Source organism: Schistocerca cancellata, chromosome 5 (genome assembly GCF_023864275.1).
Source record: "Schistocerca cancellata isolate TAMUIC-IGC-003103 chromosome 5, iqSchCanc2.1, whole genome shotgun sequence".
Taxonomy (NCBI): Eukaryota; Metazoa; Arthropoda; class Insecta; order Orthoptera; family Acrididae; genus Schistocerca; species Schistocerca cancellata.
In genome coordinates, this window is record NC_064630.1 from 101,607,465 (window position 1) to 101,631,520 (window position 24,056).

The following is a 24,056-nucleotide window of genomic DNA, read 5'->3' on the forward strand; positions in this document are numbered from 1 at the left end:
CAATACACGCCTGTGATAGGCACACTAAGTGAGTATCACAGAACACGGAGAGACAGAGATGGACACCAGCGGAGGCCAGAATCTATTAATGCCGCCTCGCATAGGCGACAGATCTTTGGCGCTCTGCATCATCAGCTGAGTTTAACGACTGTTGAGCTTCTGTATAATTAACGCGCGACTAAGAAATCAGAAATTTTATAGCCTAGTTTCACTTGGTGCGAAGTCGCTCCCCCGCCGCCGTGACGTCACGGCTCTCCATTATGAGACGGCGACGCATTGTCTGGCGCGGCGCATAAAAGTCCCGGGATTAACGCCGTGTAATCTCTGCGACGCGGCCCAACTTGGCGAGCTCCTAAGTCATTAAACAGCGCGGCTACTGGCAAACCCCTGATCCTCGTTAGCGCGCAAGTCTCCTTTAGCCTGACAGGGTTAAATTGGGGGAAATGTGAATAGTGTCTGCGGTCTCATCGCGACGCGGTCGGCAACTCGAGGATCATAATGACGAAAATCAGTCCTTACTCTAACAATAAAAAATTCTTGCTACGGTCACATATTCAGAATGGAAACGGAGCTGATCTTTTTTTCTTGGGAATACACTCTCTGACAAAAAGTTTCAGATGCTTCAGATGGCTCTAAGCACTATGGGACTTAACATGACAAAAAGGAATTTAAGCTCCCGAAAGGAGAGGAGGAAACGAAATGGAACTTCACAGCTTGAGAGTGTATGTGATTCCGTCACAGTGATAACAAAATCGAGTCACATATAGTGAAACGTCCCCTTTGAACAATTATACATGACTGTGCTTAAACTGACACACAATATTTTTAGCGCAACGCAATCTGACTTTCGGAAATCCCTACAAAGGAATGGCCCTGACTAACATTAACCTGTACCTTTCACAAATCACTTACCTCACAAAAATCTTCGTTACTCAAGCTACTGCAATACAGCGAGCGCCACTACTGCCAGCTAAATAAAAGATTCAAACTACGGAAGGCACTAACTACTGATAGGGATAGTTAGCAAATGAAAGATTTTAATAGAGAACAAAGAATTTATTTACCTTAATATCATCAAAAGTCATAACATATGTAATTTCAAAACTCCGCCATTTCCTTCCACACATCCACCACTGCTGGCGGCTCACCTCTAACTGCGCAACGCTACGCGCTGTTAACATCCAGCTGCCCAACACTACAATGGCTGACAACAATGCAAACTGCACACAGACTGCACACAGCACAGCCAGTGATTTTCATACAGAGCGCTACGTGGCGTTACCAATACGAAAACCTAAACAGCCTACTTACATAGCCCCCATGCTCCCCACAAAAAATTTTACAAATTGTTTTGGGCACTGGGCAATACATATTTGTTAAAATTTTTCATAATCGTAATTACAATAACAAAGAAATCAAATGCACACACTTATTGATACAATGTTGGTCAAAAGCTAAAATTTTCTCACAGTCCATAAAGACAGTCCAAATTGTTCATCATAATAGTAATTACAGTTTTTTTTCACAAAGTCTCATTAGTAAAAGAAATTGCACACGGAAGTAGTGGATTTCCATGCAGTCTTGAAGAAGTAGTGTTGTCCGTCCAACAGAAAGACAACGCAGACTCTTGACATGCTGACAGGTAATGGGCCACAACAGAGCAAACCCACAGCAGAGTCAGTCGAAGTTTTGAAGAATATTGGTAGGTAGGTCATCACAGAGTAGACCCACTGTAGTTCTGGTAGAGAGTATGGTATTGGTGGGTCATCAGAGATGCAGACCCACTGTAGTCCTTGTAGAAATTGTGGACAAGCCCACTGTAGTCCTTGTAGAAATTGTGGTATTGGTGGGTCACCAAGATGCAGACCCACTGTAGTCCATGTAGAAATAATGGTATTGGTGGGTCATCAAAGATGCAGACCCACTGTAGTCCATGTAGAAATAATGGTATTCGTGGGTCATCAAAGATGCAGACCCACTGTAGTCCATGTAGAAATAATGGTATTGGTGGGTCATCAAAGATGCAGACCCACTGTAGTCCATGTAGAAATAATGGTATTGGTGGATCATCAAAGATGCAGACCCACTGTAGTCCTTGTAGAGATAGCCAGCAGCCATCTGTTGCAAACCTAAACAGCCTACTTACAATAGCAAGAACTTGAAAGTATGAGTCCACTTATCAGCGTGATATGTACCGTCTCTGCCCTGGACTCACGCAACATCTCGGGCGGGAAGGATGTCATAAAGCCGTTGTATGATCTTCTGAAGCAAACTGGTTCACAAGTGTCATAAATGATCCTTGACATCCTGGATACTGCCAACGATCTTGCCACAGTGGTAACACCGGTTCCCATTGGATCACCGAAGTTAAGCGCTGTCGGGCTGGGCTAGCACTTGGATGGGTGACTATCCAGTCTGCCTAGCGCTGTTGGCAAATGGGGGTGCATTCAGCCCTTGTGACGCCAACTCAGGAGCTACTTGGTTGAGAAGTCCGGTCTCGTAAACTGACATTGACATACGGCCGGGGCAGCGGTGTGCTGACCTTATGCCCCCCCCCCCGTATCCGTATCCAGTGACACTAAGGATGACACGGCGGCCGGTCAGTACCGTTGGGCATTCCAGGGCCAGTTCGGACGGAGTTTTCGTTTTATTCTGGATACTGGCACTAAGACGGGGTCTTTCGTTAGGCAGTGTAGTAGCTCTACAGAAAACCTTCGACAATTTTTTTGTTTATTATTTGCTACAGGTTTCTGGGTCTCTGACCCATTCACATGCGCACATTCACGTTTAAATCATCCAAAATGACATTCATATTCTTGGATAATCCTAGTTCGACTGTGCGCAGCGGGAACGCCAGGATACACCTCGACTGGTTGGATGATTTAAATGAGAATGAGCTCTTAAGTCTGGGTTGTGACTCCGAAATTTGCAGCAAAGGGACATATGTGAATTAAATCATTGTAGCTGTGGAACTTCTATTACCAGAAAAGTGAGATGTCAACCACAGAAGCACACATAAAATTCTCATCTTAAAATAAAGGGGACTATAATGAAAAAAACTAAGTTGAGCTCTTAAATTTCCAATATTTTAAGTCTGGAAACAATAACATTCAGCTGCGAAAGCTGTCGTATCCAAACTGACAAATGAGGAACGTCGTGGAAACTTTCTTCTGCTGGACTATGCATCTACGTCTACATCTATATCTACATCAGCACTCCGCAAGTCACCTGACGGAGTTCGGCGGAGGGTACTTCTGGTTTCACTAACAGATCTCCCCTTCCCTCTACTAATTTTCCTACCTCGTAAAAAAACCAGTTATTCCATGCTATAACTCGTAGAATATTATGTCGTCGTTGGGATTAGTCCTTTTTCTCATCATCCCCTCCCCCTTGGCAGTCTCCTCTCTAAGATCCCAATGGGGAACTAATTCCGAATCTTTGCCAATGGAGAGATCGCCATGACTTTTATTTTTTCAATTCAGGGCCACATATTGTGCAGATACACATAACGTGTCGTGTCGTTAATGAACTTGGTTCCGTTGCCTCATGCATTCTCAGGCCTTCGATCACTGCTGATACATCCGCCTTAGGGGCCGTTTCCCACCCAAGGGGAAGAGAATGCCCTCAATCTCTACCCGCTACCCCACCCAGTTTGGACACGGCCGTTGGTAGAAATAGGGTGATTTCTCATGCCGAAAGACTTCAGCCGTCACTGCTGATGATTTTTACTCAAAATTTAAGCAGTGGGTAAGTTAGAACCCGGAATCTAGAAAATTTTGGTTTCTAGTGAAAAACGCTGTCCCTAGACCACTTTTTTTTTCTTTTTTCGGTTGTTTCTTTGCCGTTACGTCTTCAACAGTTGTTTGTTGATGTTGCATGATATCTTTTTAATTTTATCGATTCTATCTTCAGTCAATTTTTTTTAGTGCGCGGGACATTAACAATGCGGGTAAATGTGTAACAGCCCTGCACCAAACGAGCTACAAGTTTCTAAATAAAAATTCTGCTATGAAATATGGTCAGCCCAGAACCAAATTTTTCAGCTTAATTCTGAATTGAGCTTTGCTTTCTGTGAAGAATTTCATATGACTGATTGAAGTAGCTGAGTAATATATTTCATCAGACTACACTGTAATGTATCTCAAATAAAGCTTAATGTTCGTAACACGTTATCTGTAATTTACCATCAACCTCAAACACAACAAATTTGCCATTCTGCGCCAAAAAGTTAGGTTACGATGTTTCACATAAAATTAAAAAATTATGACAACGTTCTTGAGGATTTGTTCAGCAGTATAGTGTCAAAGGCTGAGGAATCAATGGTAGCTACTTTTCCCGGGTGGAGACAGTCAGGACAAATCCTTGACACGGTTACACGTAAAAGTCCCTGTGTCTGTATGACCGGACATGGAATGCTCCTTGCCTTGGGCAAGGTCGCGTTAAGGTCTACTGTTGTGTAATACTTTCAAAAGCAAGCCAACTGCGCTGGTAGCAATACTTATGTCTTGGAATAAATACAGGGTGTCCGAAAAGTCTTTTCCTGATTCATAAATTGGTAACTCAGGCTAGAAGTAAGATACATTTATGAAACTGGTGTCTAATTGTTTACAAACTATCAAAGTTTTTTTTTTCACATGGAGTGCACCAGAGGCAGTCCAAAGATGAATGTTTGGTGCACGCTATTGCACGATCGAATTATCGGGCCATTCTTCTTCGCTGAGGCCACCATGACATCTGCAGTGTATTTGGACATGTTGCAACTGTATGCTGTTCCTCAGCTGCTTCAGTATCAATCCGATGTCTTGTTTCAGCAAGACGGTGCACCGCCTCATTGGGGTTTGGACGTCCGTGCGTATCTCGATATGACCTCTCCTGGGCGATGGATTGGTCGTGATGGGCCAATGGTTTGGCCTCCACGCTCTTCTGACATAACCCCATTAGACTTCTTTTTATGGGGTTATGTCAAGGACGAGGTCTACGGAACACGTGCACCAGATCTTGAAACCCTGCGGCAACGGATAACCACAGTCGTTGAATCGATCCCTCCAGTGATGTTGGCTAACTGAATATCGCCTAGATGTGCTACGTGCTACCAAGGGTGCTCGTGTGGTAGTTTACTGATGTGTGAAAAAAAAAACTTTGATAGTTTGTAAGTCCGCAGCTCATGGTCGTGCGGTAGCGTTCTCGCTTCCCGCGCCCGGGTTCGATTCCCGGTGGGGTAAGGGATTTTCTCTGCCTCGTGATGACTGGGTGTTGTGTGATGTCCTTAGGTTAGTTAGGTTTAAGTAGTTCTAAGTTCTAGGGGACTGATGACCATAGATGTTAAGTCCCATAGTGCTCAGAGCCATTTGAACCATTTTTTTGAGTCCCATAGTGCTCAGAGCCATTTGAACCATTTTTTTTGATAATTTGTAAACAATTAGACACCAGTTTCATATTTGTACCTTACTTCTAGCCTGAGTTATCAATTTATGTAATCAGGGAAATACTTTTCGGACACCCTGTATTTTGGGAAGTTATAGTTTGTGTGTTAAACGCATAAATAGTACAGAGATCACTGTTCTTTCCCCCTATACTAAAGTAAACCGGTTCTGTTCTATTGTATTCATTGTAATTATTATTGTTCCGTGCGCCGGAGCCTAATTGCGCGTAATTCCCGCGGGTTTGGAATCCCTCTGGCCGCAAGAGCGCATGGCGCGTTACTGTAGCCGGCAGAGGGCAGGTCGGAGGAGAAGGTAGTTGAGGGCTGCGGCGGCCTGGAGAAAAGGACAGAGTGTGAGACGGGCGACGAGGAGCGCAAGTGAGGCTGCGCGTTGTTGTGCCGAAGCGTCTGCCGTGGCCCGTTGACAAGAGTCGTGGCTTTACTCACTGTGGGTTTGGCGGGGCCGTGTGTTGGTTGCAGCCGTGAACATTACTCGTTAAAGGTAGAGCACTTGCCCGCGAAAGGCAAAGGTCCCGAATTCGAGTCTCGGTCCGGCACACAGTTTTAATCTGCCAGGAAGATTCGTTAAAGGATACTTTGGCACGACGAAAAGTATTCGGCGTGTCCTCTGCTACTGAAGTTGTAAGTAGTTTGTGTCCATTGTGGTGCCGCTCTGGAGTCCGGGCTGCCCTTTGCAAGTACTGGACGCAGTGGCGATTGCTGGATGATACCCGCGTGTTTCCGACTGCGAGTAATCTTTGTTACATCCTTCTCTCAGCGCTCTCTAAGCAAGCGTTTGTCAATGGGCGCTGCATTTTACGAGGAATTACGGTGAGCATCCGATTAATGTGTCGCCTGATGACTATTTTGACTCCATATCCTGGTCGCCCGTTGTTATGTATATAAATGTGTTATTTATTAATGTTTTGCCTGGTACTACTTGAGGTAGGTTCTGTCAGTATGTGTGGGCTTGTGAGTGTCACTATTCCAAACTGATTTTAGAATCTAAGGGTATAGAATGCAGCTGTAATTCTTCTCACTCACGAATTATACTTCACAGCCAGTGAAAACTGCTTAATCTATCTAGCTACCTTAAGTCCAGGCATGTCTATAGTTAACCTGTTGGCTAGTATCAAGAGCTAGAGCTGTTTACCAAATTGTTTACATCTGCAAAAAAATTATATATTTACATTCTTTACTTATATATAGAAAAGTACGAGTGCTAGGCAATAATATATATATATAAATATATGTTATTGCCTAGCATTCGTACTTTTCTTCATTTGTAGTATGTTTAATTTTTACTACATAATTAACCAGTTGTCTCTGTGTTACCGCATAGGTGCCTGCATCTCTTGTTAACCGTGATCTGATTAAAGATGCCTGTGTATCATGATTGGAAAATTTAAGGAAGGTTGCTAGTAATGTAATAGCAGTAAACGCGGTCCTATATTGGTAGAGAAGGAGGAATTATTGCTACTGGCATTGCCTCTGCCACCGCCTCTATCGTCATAAATTTGAACCACGTTTGTGAGTCATTTTGGCTATTTCCAAAGCAATGGCGTTTTGATAATTACTCGCAATAGCTGATGGCTGATATTTACGACATAATCATTTGATCATATGTTTTGCTGTTTGTAATGTAAATGTGTTTTTTTACTTCATTTAATATTCTTTACTAAAAGAAAGTGATTTTCCACTGTTGCCGTTTTGAGGTGTTTGCTATCAACTGTGTTATTGAAATTTAGTCTTTTCACGTAATGTTATTCTTGAATTTTTGTTTTTAAAAATAAATTCATTAGAGTTTTTAGAAACGTTAATAAATTCATTATGGCTCAGTACCTTTCCACTCAACAGCAGCTCCCTACCGCATTACAATTCTCATTCGGGTCGCCACTGAACATGCGATATATAACAAGTAACATTTCACAATTTTCTCTTAGTATTTCTTTGTGCCCTTATTATTTTTATTCTCTGAGAAAGAGGTCTTTTCCTGTCCTCACTCCAACAGTTTCCGGATTTATGACGTTTATAAACCAACTGTACAGTTGCCTACAGTACTTTATTTGTTTGGTTTACTAAGCAGCATAAATAGGAAGGTAATACAACAATCCTTCTTGTTTTGGTTTAGAAAATATGTTTTATTACGTAATGTACATAAAAATGCTGTTAGCTGTTGCCAGAGGAAGAAAAAGACTCGGTCGGAGTAAACTGTAATATCTCTCTAATTCACCATGGAAAATGTTCTTCCGTCCTCCTGAACTCTCTCTCTCTCTCTCTCTCTCTCTCTCTCTCTGTGCATTCGTCCGTGCGTGCGTACGTGTGTGTGTGTGTGTGTGTGTGTGTGTGTGTGTGTGTGTGTGTGTGTGTGTGTTTGTGGGTGTGTTTGTCTGTCTGTCTGTCTGTCTGTGAGTGTCTGTGTCTGCGTATGTGTATGTGTCTACGTGTGTGTGTGTCTTTTTCGTACACTGACAGGAAGGTGGCGAAATAACAGGCTGTATGGCGTGAACATTGGTCCCAGCCAATTCGATGTGGTGATACCACTGAACGGCTTACACGCGACACGAATGAAAATTACTGATCGGAAACGGTCTCCAGCGTGAAGTTACCGTTTAACATCGCCTCATTCCCGTGTCTCATCAGAGAGCAGCGCCGCCAATACGCGACAAGCACTTAGGTCACCAAAGACGACCCAGCGCATGTATTCCGATGCAAGTGTCGTTGTTGCAGCTACGAAATAATACTTGGAAATTCATGCTCTTCCTGTTCATCACTTGTATGCTTCAACGCAGTACTATACGATTATATGAACTGCGCCTAAACAATTAAAATAATCCTGTTTGAAAAATACAATTCTGCTCTGGACGTCAAACACCTTTCAGCCGTCTAGTTCCCGACCTTATTTTATTTGGCAACCAGTTTCAGCTTTTTACTATGCCGTCATCAGGCCCCTGACCGATGTGTAGGAAGATGCTATCTCGGTTGTGATTGCGTAGGAACATTCTACTTCGGTTGTGATCAAAACATGGACCAGCAATAGACTTCTATTTGCTATAGCGATCACTTCAAGATGGCGTAGTAAAATGCTGAAACTGGTTGCCAAATAAAATAAGATTGGAAACTAGACGGCTCAAAGGTGCTTCATTTGACATCATATATCGAACAGCCGAGTCCCGCAACCATCTCTAAAAAGATGGACATACATAGGCAATTGTGCTCTGGTTAGAGAGAGTTTTTAACTGTCGATGAGAGAGCATCAGCCAATAACATAATTCGACAACTAGGTACTTAATCTAAAGTACTTTACCGGCAGGTGATGTGGCACTGTGACAAATATAATGGGTGTGACACTAGTTAATTGATGACCTGAGACTTGGATAGCAGCCACCAAGTGTAGCGCCCACACTTTGAGACGTGTAACGTTGTCCGACAACGGCTCCGCAAGTGTAACACCAACCTTCCTTATCGTTCAAGAAATTGTCAACTTGGAATAGCTCTGGCCTTATATACTGCCTCATTAAACTTGTATGATGCCGTTTTATAGCAAAAGACCGATACATATTGTGATATTCGCTATTTTTGACTTCATTAAAACAGCAAATACGAGTAGTTAATACTTTCAGCCAGAAGGCAAATACTTGTTTATAAATAATGATTAATGTATAATGAGGCGTTGTATGGCGACGGTGGAATTTTCTAAATAATGTAATTCGTCGTCTTTGGGCGGCAATATAAACAGAAAAATACGGATAGATATGCGACCCTTCACTATTTTGTTCGCTGGAGAACAAGTGAAGCCTTGAGCGCTAAAGACTTGCACTGTTTTTCTCAAGTAAGACGGACGCAGATTTGTGGCAGTCTGATCTAATTTTTACTAAATGTATAAAAACGTGTTATGTCTAAGTTTGAGTGAAATGTAAAGAACTGTTACAACTTACCGTGACGACGCACGAGCGACTCAAAGAAGACAATGACTATACAAAAGAGCGCTCAATGGACATGATAAGGACATAAAAATCTACCGTCATTGTAGTACTAAGCTTAAGGTACGATATAGGTTTTAGTTATAATAAATATTTGTTCTGGGAATATTGAATCACTTAGCAGTGCTCATTCCTATTATCTCCTCAGTATTATTGTCATTTTAATTATGCATTTTGCTAATATTACAGACACCAAGATCAGCAGTCCAACGTGCGTGTTACATTGATAAAAAGAAAACTGTTTTATCGTCTTCTTGCATCAGCTTTAATATTGAATTTCCCTTTTGTATGATGTTACAGTTGTTTTTGCGCCCTTAAGAACTTTCTGGTCCCTTAGGAAATTGTTTTGTCATAATAATAACTTCAGAACCGGGTATGATCGTATCTACGATCATGAAGTAATTAGAAAGACGATAACGCAATTTCTTAATCAATAGCACGCTAGTTGTGACTGCCTCAAGCCACGCGAAACTGCAAGTAAAAACTACTCACATCTCATAATGCAATATTTTATGACAATGGTCAATCCATGATTCTTACGCCAATTGTGATTGATAAAACAGTAAGCTAAATCTCAATTTCCAACTTTCCATTGAATAACAACATCACTTTCATTTTTTAACATCACAATATGTAATCAAACCGAATATTTGTAATACAAATACATTTTATCAAATTATAGTACCTGTAAGTTAAACCACAGCCAGCCCACGAAGAAAATCTCTATTTTAATCCATTCGGTTATCACTCAGGCTTATTATCTGCCATTCTCAAAGTATGTAACATTAGCCTATAGTTCACTAGCACAATATACCTACAAGAAAGAGAAATTTTCCTTCAATGTGAGAACCATGGTATACGGTACTGGATACAGAGAAGAATTAATCATCAGAATGTCTTTTTCCACCGTCTACTAACTCCAGAGATTTATCGATGAGAAAATATGGTACAAAAATGTCCAACGAACGTATGTCTAAAAGTTCATGGTTTCCATGCTAGAGACCAATTATTCAATCACACATTGTTACAGAAGCTGTGGTCTAATACGCGTTGTGCCGTGCAGCCACAGTTACAGTATGTATTGAAATGGTTTCCATGTGCCTCAAAGCATGCGCGTACGCGTACTACACTCCTGGAAATGGAAAAAAGAACACATTGACACCGGTGTGTCAGACCCACCATACTTGCTCCGGACACTGCGAGAGGGCTGTACAAGCAATGATCACACGCACGGCACAGCGGACACACCAGGAACCGCGGTGTTGGCCGTCGAATGGCGCTAGCTGCGCAGCATTTGTGCACCGCCGCCGTCAGTGTCAGCCAGTTTGCCGTGGCATACGGAGCTCCATCGCAGTCTTTAACACTGGTAGCATGCCGCGACAGCGTGGACGTGAACCGTATGTGCAGTTGACGGACTTTGAGCGAGGGCGTATAGTGGGCATGCGGGAGGCCGGGTGGACGTACCGCCGAATTGCTCAACACGTGGGGCGTGAGGTCTCCACAGTACATCGATGTTGTCGCCAGTGGTCGGCGGAAGGTGCACGTGCCCGTCGACTTGGGACCGGACCGCAGCGACGCACGGATGCACGCCAAGACCGTAGGATCCTACGCAGTGCCGTAGGGGACCGCACCGCCACTTCCCAGCAAATTAGGGACACTGTTGCTCCTGGGGTATCGGCGAGGACCATTCGCAACCGTCTCCATGAAGCTGGGCTACGGTCCCGCACACCGTTAGGCCGTCTTCCGCTCACGCCCCAACATCGTGCAGCCCGCCTCCAGTGGTGTCGCGACAGGCGTGAATGGAGGGACGAATGGAGACGTGTCGTCTTCAGCGATGAGAGTCGCTTCTGCCTTGGTGCCAATGATGGTCGTATGCGAGTTTGGCGCCGTGCAGGTGAGCGCCACAATCAGGACTGCATACGACCGAGGCACACAGGGCCAACACCTGGCATCATGGTGTGGGGAGCGATCTCCTACACTGGCCGTACACCACTGGTGATCGTCGAGGGGACACTGAATAGTGCACGGTACATCCAAACCGTCATCGAACCCATCGTTCTACCATTCCTAGACCGGCAAGGGAACTTGCTGTTCCAACAGGACAATGCACGTCCGCATGTATCCCGTGCCACCCAGCGTGCTCTAGAAGGTGTAAGTCAACTACCCTGGCCAGCAAGATCTCCGAATCTGTCCCCCATTGAGCATGTTTGGGACTGGATGAAGCGTCGTCTCACGTGGTCTGCACGTCCAGCACGAACGCTGGTCCAACTGAGGCGCCAGGTGGAAATGGCATGGCAAGCTGTTCCACAGGACTACATCCAGCATCTCTACGATCGTCTCCATGGGAGAATAGCAGCCTGCATTGCTGCGAAAGGTGGATATACACTGTACTAGTGCCGACATTGTGCATGCTCTGTTGCCTGTGTCTATGTGCCTGTGGTTCTGTCAGTGTGATCATGTGATGTATCTGACCCCAGGAATGTGTCAATAAAGTTTCCCCTTCCTGGGTCAATGAATTCACGGTGTTCTTATTTCAATTTCCAGGAGTGTAGCTTGTTCTGTCTCACACCTTCACATTGGTCAGGCTGCACTCGAACAGTGTCAAAGGCAGCATGAATACGCTGCTGGCGAGCGGGATTAGCCGAGCCGTCTAGGGGGCGGTGCAGTCATGGACTGTGCGGCTGGTCCCGGCGAAGGTTCGAGTCCTCCCTCGGGCATGGGTGTGTGTGTGTGTGTGTTTGTCATCAGGATAATTTAGGTTTAGTAGTGTGTAAGCTTAGGGACTGATGACCTTAGCTGTTAAGTCGCATAAGATTTCACACACATTTGAACATTTTTTGAATACGCTGCTCCATTGTCTCCAAATCTGGAATGGGCTCTGCACACACGATACTTTGAGATGGCCCCATAACCAGAAATCGCACGGGTTGAGATCCGATGAACGAGCAGGCCATGCAACTGGACCCCCTCGTCTGATCCATCGACCGGGAAAGACACGATTGAGATGCGTCCTGTAATCTGCCCCCTTTTCCTTGTTCCATCTATTATCCACATTAAACAATGTTCAGTCCAAGTAATTAATAAGCAAAGTCTCTTATGGAGATTTGAGAGGAGCGAATATTACAATAAACTTTCAAGTTTACTTAGCTTGTCATGTTGAGATGACTCCAGTTCATCTTGTTTAGGGGTCTGATTCTTGAAGCCGAAAATCTAACATCGGGTCCGCAAGATTGGTTTGAACTAAATAGATTGGAAGATTGTTGTTGCAGAATTTTGTACGTAAATATATTTTCCGCGGATTTTCTCACATGTTAGTATATCATACAGTATTTTGATTTTTCACATTAACAAAGCGGAAATTACATTGTTCGCACCTATTATACAAAAATAAGTCAGATCACATCAGAGGTGAACTTACGACCCCTTCTATCTGCGGAAATAACAATATTCCAATGAGTTTGCAATTTTTCTTGACAAATGAATTCCTACTAGTTTCCGTTACATTATTAATTTCGATTATTATTTCATAAAGGAACGCATAAATAAACATGGGAAACAGTATACGATTGCGTAATTAATACAAGAAATTTTAATGGTGCAAATAATTCGTAATTTCAAACGTTTCTAAAAAAATAATTTTAACTGTATATTCAGAATTAGTACTTATCGATTCAAACAACGAAAATAAAGTATTTTATAAAGTAACTCATTCACAAATTTTATCTTGAAATGTAACATACTGTGTATAAAAATATACGAAAGTTTTTAGAAAAGCAACTGAGGTAACACTAACCTGTCCAACATTTGAAAAAAAAAAATTGGTATCGACAACTACTGTTGAGGAAAAGTTATGCTAGAGGAGGATGTTCCGTTACAGTCCAGCCATTAACGGCGAAGTGGGCTGCAGAACCATCATGTAGTAACCAAAAACCCTTAGAAACGTCAGTGGCACTTCTTCCAGCAGGGGAGGCAAAGTCACCCGCAAGAAACGCCGATAGTTTCGGCCTGCTAGGCAACGTGGAAGGAAGACTGGTCCCAAAATAAGGGCCGCCAATTATTCCGGCTCACATATTCCGCGGCTGCACCGATGCTGCTGATTCGCTGTCACCTTTCCATGGGGGTATTGCATATTGTCTCAAAGATGACTGTTATGAAAATTGAAGATACCACTCCGTGTAAATGTGGCCTCATCTGTGAATAGGATGGATGACACAAATCCAGGAATCCTTGAAAAAAGAGACAGCATTGGTCGTATATTTTTTACTATCGCAAAATCGATTTTCTGTCACTGAGTGACCATCTTCAGTGCTATATTGTATAACTTAAATTAGGATACACTGTTGTCACTAAGCTTACGGCAATCACATAGACTGCAGTGATTGCCGTAAGCTTAGTGACAACAGTGTATCCTAATTTAAGTTATACAATATAGCACTGAAGATGGTCACTCAGTGACAGAAAATCGATTTTGCGATAGTAAAAAATATACGACCAATGCTGTCTCTTTTTTCAAGTATACCTGTTATCTGGTCGTAGTGCACAAGACAACATGGAGTCGCCAATCAATAAAATCCAGGAATCGTGCCTGCTTGGTGAAGAAACCATTGAAAAATCTGCTCCAGATGTGGAAAGTCTGTAGCACAAACTATAAGTGGTAAGGGTGGTAACAATTGTCATGGAGAATTGTTCACAGGGGCCGGCCGCTATTGCCTAGCGGTTCTAGGCGCTTCGGAATCGCGCTGCTGCTGCGGTCGCAGGTTCGAATCCTGCCTCGGGCATGGATGTATGTGATGTCCTCAGATTAGTTAGGTTTAAGTAATTCTAAGTCTAGGGGACTGATGACCTCAGATGTCAAGTCCCATAGTGCTTAGAGCCATTTGAACCATTTAAGAGTTTCATACGATCGTCTGGCTTACCCTCCACTGGAGGGCCAACCACCCGGTACTGGCAAGGTGGTCGCCTTCCACAGTGTTAATCACATTTTCCTCCAAGTCTGGTGCCCGAACGTTTCGGGACCGTCCTTGATCTTCTGCTTCCTGAAGCGACCCTGTCTCAGACAAATGGCGAAACACCGTTGCAGACGTTGAATGCTGAGGCTGTCTGCGGGGATACGTCTCCTGATACAACCTAGCAGCACGCCGCCCGCTGCCATTTGCCTTTCCGTCAGTAAACACAGTGTCGGCAAGATCTCGATTCGAATGAGGAACTGTTGTGTACAACACTGTATCATATCCAGTACAAGGTGAGTCAGCAAGAGAAGTGAATCGGAGAGAACATTACCAATGACCATAGCGGGAGAGGGCGCTAGAGCACGGCGTACATTTCGCTACTGCCATCTTGTACTAGAAACAAAGAATTCCGGTAAAAAGCCGTTTTGCATTAATTCAGCACTAGCAGAAGCAGATACAATTTACAGAACAATAAACATAGGAAAACAGAAGCCTGCTGTTCATGCTGCATGAATTTAGGAATGACGCTAGACCTCTCTCATATAGGTTCAAAATTACTACGTACATTAATTTCATTTCGTAGCAGTTATACTTTGCATTAATTATGAACTGTGAAGAAGGAACTATTGCTTTTTAAAAAATCCATTAATTATAATATCGGTTTTTACACTACTTCTGAACGGATCATCGTCTGATTTCATGTCTTTTGCATACTATACAAAACTGATCTTGTATGAATATCAAGGGCTCAGATGGAAACCCAGTTCTAAGCAAAGAAGGGAAAGCAAAAGGTGGAAGGAGAATATAGAGGGTCTGTACATGGGCGATGTACTTGGGGACAATATTATGGTAATGGAAGAGGTTGTAGATGAAGATGAAATGGGAGATATGATACTGAGTGAAGAGTTTGACAGAGCACTGAAAGACCTGAGTCGTAACAAGGCCCCGGGAGTAGACAACATTCTATTAGAACTACTGACAGCCTTGGGAGAGCCAGACCTGACAAAACTCTACCATCTGGTGAGCAAGATGTATGAGACAGGCGAAATACCCTCAGACTTCAAGAAGAATATAATAATTCCAACCCCAAAGAAGGCAGGTGTTGACAGATGTGAAATGTAGCGAACTATCTTTTTAATAAGTCACAATTGCAAAATACTAATGCGAATTCTTTACAGACGAATGGAAAAACGAGTAGAAGCCACCCTCAGGGAAGATCAGTTTGGATTCCGTAGAAAAATGGGAACACGTGAGGCAATACTGACCCTACGACGTACCTTAGAAGCTAGATTAAGGAAAGCCAAACCTACGTTCCTAGCATTTGTAGACTTAGAGAAAGCTTTTGACAATCTTGACTGGAATACTCTCTTTCAAATTCTGACGGTGGCGGGGGAAAAATGCTGGGAGCGAAAGCCTATTTACAATTTGTACAGAGACCAGATGGCAGTTATAAGAGTCGAGGGGCATGAAAGGGAAGCAGTGGTTGGGAAGGAAGTGAGGCGGGGTTGTAGCCTCTCCCCGATATTATTCCATCTGTATATTGAGCAAGCAGTAAAGGAAACTAAAGAAAAATTCGGAGTTGTTATTAAAATCCATGGAGAAGAAATAAAAACTTTGAGGTTCGCCGATGACATTGTAATTCTGTCAGAGACAGCAAAGGACTTGGAAGAGCAGCTGAAAGGAATGGACAGTGTCTTGAAAGGAGGGTATAAGAGGAACATCAACAAAATTAAAACGAGGATAATGGAATGTAGTAGAATTACGTCGGGTGATGCTGAGGGAATCAGATTAGGAAATGAGACACTTAAAGTAGTAAAGGAGTTTTGCTATTTGGGGAGCAAAATAACTGATGATGGTCGAAGTAGAAAGGATATAAAATGTAGACTGGCAATGGCAAGGATAGCAAGTCTGAAGAAGAGAAATTTGTTAATATCGCGTATAGATTTAAGGGTCAGGAAGTCGTTTCTGAAAGTATTTGTATGGAGTGAAGCCATGTATGGAAGTGAAGCATGGGCGATAAATACACTCCAGGAAATTGAAATAAGAACACCGTGAATTCATTGTCCCAGGAAGGGGAAACTTTATTGACACATTCCTGGGGTCAGATACATCACATGATCACACTGACAGAACCACAGGCACATAGACACAGGCAACAGAGCATGCACAATGTCGGCACTAGTACAGTGTATATCCACCTTTCGCAGCAATGCAGGCTGCTATTCTCCCATGGAGACGATCGTAGAGATGCTGGATGTAGTCCTGTGGAACGGCTTGCCATGCCATTTCCACCTGGCGCCTCAGTTGGACCAGCGTTTGTGCTGGACGTACAGACCGCGTGAGACGACGCTTCATCCAGTCCCAAACATGCTCAATGGGGGACAGATCCGGAGATCTTGTTGTCCAGGGTAGTTGACTTACACCTTCTAGAGCACGTTGGGTGGCACGGGATACATGCGGACGTGCATTGTCCTGTTGGAACAGCAAGTTCCCTTGCCGGTCTAGGAATGGTAGAACGATGGGTTCGATGACGGTTTGGATGTACCGTGCACTATTCAGTGTCCCCTCGACGATCACCAGTTGTGTACGGCCAGTGTAGGAGATCGCTCCCCACACCATGATGCCGGGTGTTGGCCCTGTGTGCCTCGGTCGTATGCAGTCCTGATTGTGGCGCTCACCTGCACGGCGCCAAACACGCATACGACCATCATTGGCACCAAGGCAGAAGCGACTCTCATCGCTGAAGACGACACGTCTCCATTCGTCCCTCCATTCACGCCTGTCGCGACACCACTGGAGGCGGGCTGCACGATGTTGGGGCGTGAGCGGAAGACGGCCTAACGGTGTGCGGGACCGTAGCCCAGCTTCATGGAGACGGTTGCGAATGGTCCTCGCCGATACCCCAGGAGCAACAGTGTCCCTAATTTGCTGGGAAGTGGCGGTGCAGTCCCCTACGGCACTGCGTAGGATCCTACGGTCTTGGCGTGCATCCGTGCGTCGCTGCGGTCCGGTCCCAGGTCGACGGGCACGTGCACCTTCCGCCGACCACTGGCGACAACATCGATGTACTGTGGAGACCTCACGCCCCACGTGTTGAGCAATTCGGCGGTACGTCTACCCGGCCTCCCGCATGCCCACTATACGCCCTCGCTCAAAGTCCGTCAACTGCACATACGGTTCACGTCCACGCTGTCGCGGCATGCTACCAGTGTTAAAGACTGCGATGGAGCTCCGTATGCCACGGCAAACTGGCTGACACTGACGGCGGCGGTGCACAAATGCTGCGCAGCTAGCGCCATTCGACGGCCAACACCGCGGTTCCTGGTGTGTCCGCTGTGCCGTGCGTGTGATCATTGCTTGTACAGCCCTCTCGCAGTGTCCGGAGCAAGTATGGTTGGTCTGACACACCGGTGTCAATGTGTTCTTTTTTCCATTTCCAGGAGTGTAATTTAGTGATGACCATATAGGATACCTTCAATGCTAAATAACTCCAAAACAGCGCAACACATCGAATGCCTCTATCAACAGTTATTGCTCACCACAACCTACCCCGCAGCACCCTTACAAGCTTTTCACGCTGTTTCTGACCTTTCCCCATAGTGATGCTTCTAATTCATGTTATTAGTGAAACTTTGCCTTCGCGGGCAAGTGCTCTACCGACTGAGCTACCCAGGCACGACTCACACCCCGTCCTCACAACTTTACTTCTGCCAGTACCTCGTCTCCTACCTTCCAAACTTAACAGAAGCTCTCCTGCGAACCTTGCAGAACTAGCCCTCCTGAAAGAAAGGATATAGCGGAGACATGGCTTAGCCACAGCCTGGGGGATGTTTCCAGAGTGAGATTTTCACTCTGCAGCGGAGTGTGCGCTGATATGAAACTTCCTGGCAGATTAAAACTGTGTGCCGGACCGAGACTCGAACTCGGGACCTTTGCCTTCCGCGGGCAAGTGCTCTACCAACTTTCCTTTTTTTTACTTTTTTTTAAGTTGCAGGTAAGGAGAAAACAAATAAAAAACTCTTGTGTATGAAAATAAAAGATGACGTTCTTCATAAAATAACACAATATCCTTTGAAAACGTAAAACATAAAAGGTAGCTCTATATTGCCGCAACGGCCTCCTTTATTTTTTTTTTAAATTTTATTATCATCATAAATGAGTATAGAGTCTCATCAGCAGCAGCAACCCAATTTTTTTATGTTATTTCTTTTTTTGAGGGGGGGGGAGCACAGGATAAAGAAAACAAATACGCTGCGGATGGAGAGCTATGCATGAAAAGCGTAAACATGCGTAAGGAAAAAGAAACTTAGAAGAAGAGGAGAAAAGAGAAGCGAAATGAAATAGGAATACTTTCCGCTCCATGCTCCACTTTGGCGCGCCATCAGAACAAAATGCATTCTATCATTGACCATTAAAGGGGAACGTGGGATCGTCCAGTCTTGACTGGCACGGTTCGTTGAGATTCCAGCTTTGAGGCGGGTTGGTGAAAATACTCTGTAAATAGTTCGCAAAAGTGGCCCGATAGTGTCGATGTCGGCGAAGGGTGTGGTGATGTACTTGGAGGCGTGTCCAAAAGTCCGCCGGATCGACGATGTCGTCCCGGAAGTGGTAGTTGACAGCCATGCCACTGATCCATGTGATGGTGTGCCACTTAGACGATGGAAAATAGGTCGTGTCGGGATATATCATCATGGTTGGAGAAACGTGATGTGGTGGTACTCGGAGGTAGAAAGCCACAATCTTCTGTACGAGGGTCCAGACAGCTGCTGCTGGCCCACACTCAAAACGATGTAAATCTGTATCTTTGACATTTCACTTGAGGCACAGGGGTGAGTCCACCAGTGCGATGCGATGCAGTTTCTGTCTTGTAGTATACTTGCCGTTGACGAGAAGGTACCACATAGAGGTGGTGTCAGTGGTGTGATATGGTTGGTGGATCGTTTTCCAAACTGTGGGCCATGAAACCTGGGGGTGACGTGTTTCGACGGGGTTGCGGGGTGGAGACTTTCGAAGAAGGCAATAGATGTCGCGGGTGGTCGTCTTCCTGGTCCTGGGGAGCTCGGTGCATATGTAGCTATACTCCAAAAAGAAACGGCTGATATGTGACATCGGGGGTGGGATGTGTGCCAGAGACGTCGGTGGGCGTCTCGAAACAGGTGCGAGCTCGGTGGTCAACATTCCAGTAAAACTAGAATTTTGGCTTTTCCATAACCGGAGCATAGTATTGCTGTAAAGTGCCGTAGTCTTGGCTCTCACATTAACCAGATCGAGGCCACCGTCCCGCTTCGGTAAGGTGAGAGCCTCATACTGGACTTTGAAGATGTGTCCAGAACAAATAAAATAGCCGAAAGCCGCCTGTAATCTGGCCGCCATTGTCGCAGTGATGGGCAGAATCTGCGCTATATGGGGTATCCGGGCTGCCAGATGGGTATTGACGAAGGTGACTCTCTGGCACATATTCAGCGGGCGTAGTAGGTGATTTTGTATGTTGGCCCGGATGTGTTGCAGTAGCGCCCGAAAATTGATCGCCGAGGTGCGGCGAATGTCTCGCGTGTACACCAATCCGAGAAAACGAAGGGTGTCCACCAGTTGAAACGGGACTACGTTGTCTGCGGGAAGGCCGCGGCCGATCTTCATGGCGCATGATTTTGCCACGTTCATAGCGCTCTCTGCCCCTGCTGCATCGCAGCTTGTACGTTGGCCGCTGAACGTACGACGAGGGCCAAGTCGTCCGCGTAAGCTCGGCAGCGGAAAATATGATCTCGGAGTGGAATACCTGTCAAACGTCGCCGTAATCCGCAAATGAGTGGTTCCATCGCAATGGCATAAAGCACCGTCGACAAAGAGCAACCCTGCCGTACTGAGCGTTCAATCCGTATAGGTTCTGTAAGTGTGCCGTTGACGAGAAGTCTGGACGTTGCTCCACGAAGGAGCCGCATAATCACCTGCGTGAACGTCGGGGGAATTGCCATGAGGTCCATCACTGCATTGAGGAATGCATGACTGACGCGGTCAAACGCTTGTTTGAAGTCGATGGAGATTAAAGCGCCTGGCAGTCGCGAGTGTGTTGCCACAGCGATCACATCTCGATATTCACTTAGGGCTGTCTGTATATTACGATCGCCGCCTAAGGATATTTGTTCGTGGGAAACAATGTCTCGTAAGACATGTTTGAGTCGCACCGCTAGAAGGCGTGTGAAAATCTTGAAGTCGGAATTGAGTAACGTGATCGGCCGATAACTGTCGAGTCGTGCTCCACCTGCTGGTTTCTGGACTGAGTAAGCCTTCCATGAACATTGGTGGCGTGTTCGCCGCGCCGGACAAAAGTTCCCAGTACATGTCCCTCCATCGTGGCATCATCAAATCTTGGAAGGTTCTGTGAAATTCGAGAGGTACACCATCCGGGCCGTTAGATCGATTCAGAGACCCTTTGGCCACAGCGCCTTGGACGTCGTCGGTGGTCACTTCAAAACTCAGGAGGGTTGCAGCTGCTGCTTTTAGAGTACCAAGTGTCTCTTGGGCAACCTCAGCAATGGTCTCTGCACCGCTAGGTACTTCTTGATAGAAAAGTCTATAGTGCGTTGTGAATGCATCCGCAATGGTAGCTTGCGAAGTCAGCCGTCGTCCATCAGGTAGGTCTAAAGTTGTCATTAAAGCCTGTCGGCGTCGACGAACATTTTGGACAACATGATGCATTGAAGGTTCTTCACCGTTAATCCTATCTTGGCTGCGTGCTCGTACAATGGCTCCCTCTAGACGGCATCTGGTCAAGTTTAAAATCTTTGCCTTGATGCGTTGACCTTCTTTTAAACGATCCGGGGATGGAGGATGATCCACGAGTTCACGTAGAGCGCTGTAGTAGAAATCAGTTGTGTGGTGATTCCACTTGGCTTTGGCTCTACCATAGTGTGTCAATGTGCGTCGGATGGCCGGTTTGGCGCACAGCAATCACCACTGCAGTGTGGTCTCGTAACGCATAATGCGCTGAACACAGGTGTGCCACGTGTCGGTGACCTGTTGTCGACATTCAGAGTCCCGCAGTAGCGTGACACTGAGTTTCCAAGGTCCTGCACTGCGCCATATAGATTGGCGACATAGGTTCATGGTACAGATGTAGATGTCATGATCCGAAGAGGCAGACGGCCAACGTTCCGCATTGAGGAGATGTATATTCTATCGAGTCGGCTGGCGGAGTGGCTCGTGATGTGTGTATACCCAGGGCGGTCGCCGTGTACCACTCGCCAAGTGTCGAGGAGACGAAGGCGGCGGACGAGGAAGCGAAGTTCCGGACATGTGGTGAAATGGGGGTATTGGTCTGTGCGCTCAAGAACACAGTTGGAATCTCCACCTACGATGAGATGATCGTATCGGCCGAGGAATAAAGGCGTGATATCTTCTGCGTAGAACTGGGAGCGATCCCTCCGTTTATCAGTGCCCGATGGGGCGTAGAGATTTATGATTTTGATGCCTTCAACTGTTATGGCCACCCCTCGCGCCGTTGGGAGGTATGTGACATCGGAAACTGCAATCCCTTCGCGTAGGAGGATGGCTGCGCCTGTGTGTTCCATAGCTGCAGGGGCGGCGTACGTCTCATATCCATAACACCCCGTCCAAGTTGTTGTCCTCAGTACTTGTAACAGGGCGATGTCGATGTCCACTGCTCTTAGCGTATTACGGAGCAGTTGAAGTTTAACGTGGGAGCCGATATGATTAGTATTGATAGTAGCTATTCGGTACGCCTAATGGGAGATCCGTGCTGCCGATAGGTTCGTATCTGGTGAAGATTGTCGTGCTGGATGCTGGAAGTCCATAGAAGTCGCAGGAGTCGCCGTAGAAACTTCTCCCATATTAGTGTTGGTCTAACGGAGGAACAGACCTTATTTCCGCATCAGATGGAGGTGGGAAATCCGTATCATCCGCCCATGAAAAGTGTCCGACAGGTTTGACATCGGCGAGAGGTGGCAACGCTGGCCGAGTCGGTTCAATTGCGTCGGTGACAACAGGCGTGCTATGTTCCATGGCTTCTGGGCGCGGGGCTTGCGCACGATCTCTGTTGGACGGTTCACCGTCTTGTGGATGACGCGTCTCCGTGGCAGAGGAGAAAGTGTTATTGTGTTCTCCATCAGAGTGACGCGTCATCTCTTCGTCCTGCGGAGGTGTCTCAATGGTCGATTCTGACGTCTTGCGGCGTTTTTTTCGTCGTTTGGGCGACTTCTGCTTTAGGCTATGAGTTTCGATGTCTGAGGAAGGAAGAGATTTACGTCGTTCCGGTACAAAAGCCGCGGGTGCTATGATGCGGTCGTCATTCTCAAGAACACTCTCATTGGTATCCTTGTGATCTTCTAGCGTGGGTGTGTCCGGCTGTTGGACATGTTCACGGGGGGCATCGCCGGTGTCAAGGTGCTGGGACGCCTCCGGGTGTATTGGACCAGAGAGACGCTCATGAACGACGTCTTGTGAGGGCTGGACGTGCAGTGTCGCCGCATAGGTGACTGGAAGGCTGGTTGTGGTTCTGTCGGTGTTCGTATCGTCGTGCCTTAGTTGTGTGATGCGGCGTTGCAGGCATTCATTACGGACGTGGCCTTCTTGGTCACAACCGGAACATGTTCGAGGTTGTCCGTCATAAATAACCACCGCACGGCAGCCGCCGATAGAAATGTACGATGGAACGTGCCGTTTGAGATCGATTCGGACTTGTCTTAGACCATTAAGCACCGGATACGTCGTAAACTGTGCGAATGTCTCGGATACGTGGCTCTGGACTTTTCCGAACGGGCTTAGCGCCGCGATGACTTCATCTTCATTCACCTCGAAAGGCAGTTCGAATACACGGATCGTCCGAAGGCCAAGTCCTGCATGGTCGACATCCACAGGCCCGACGTTTCCGTCGGAGTGCCGAAATTTTAGTCCATGTCGCGTCCTTTGAATAATCTCGTTGCAGGCAGCGTCGGAAGTCATCCTAACATAAACGACGCTGCTAATGATCGATAGGTGTATGCCGATGAGTTCGTCACGAGGGATCTTCACGTCTTCACGTAGGAAGCGTTCGACGGCCAGTGCTTTGGATCGTGCGTATTCATTTGAGAAGGTGAACTTAAGAGTGTTCTTCCTGTAAGAGTTGGCCATTAGAGCTTGTTCGACTGAGAAGTGCTGTGACGAGGAAGTAAATAAAACACTCCGCGCGCGCAGCGGCGTGGACGGACGAGTGCGGTGCGCACTGCTGCCCTGCCGAACGCAGACTACCATCTAGGCCAGACGGCGGCTCGGCAATGGACTAACATTGTATACTCATAAGACACCTAAGAAACTTTGGATCGATTTTTCCCGGGATTTTCCGGGTAATGTGTCGTAATATTTTAACCACGTGAGGTGTTAGGGGTCCTCTTTCACCACACAAAATTTCGGACAAATCCCCGACCCCACGGTTGCGCCGTCTCCTTGTAAGCCTCCGAGGACACAGAGGATAGCGCGACTGCAGGGATTTAACTCTGGCACGCCTCCCGCGAAACCCACATTCTCAACGTATTGTCCCGCACTACATTCGTAGTGCCCCTGCCCATTGTACTTATTACTCGCGCCGCGTTGCCGATTCCCGTAAGAGTTCGGCCACTGGGAATTCGCACAGAAGAAGAAGATGGTCAAGTGGCCGGTGAGCCTTAACTATATATATACTAAGATGGTATCTCTTCTTTCGGACATGTC

The 24,056-nt window shown here is 46.0% G+C and overlaps 1 protein-coding gene and 1 pseudogene across 1 annotated transcript in view; one reads left to right on the forward strand and one right to left on the reverse strand.

Moving 5' to 3' along the window:
* The window catches only part of LOC126187371 (uncharacterized), a 1,107,325-nt gene that overhangs the window by 718,707 nt on the left and 364,562 nt on the right, over positions 1–24,056 (reverse strand). The gene's annotated exons all lie outside the window — the stretch shown is intronic.
* On the forward strand, positions 2,317–2,434 carry LOC126189189 (5S ribosomal RNA; annotated as a pseudogene).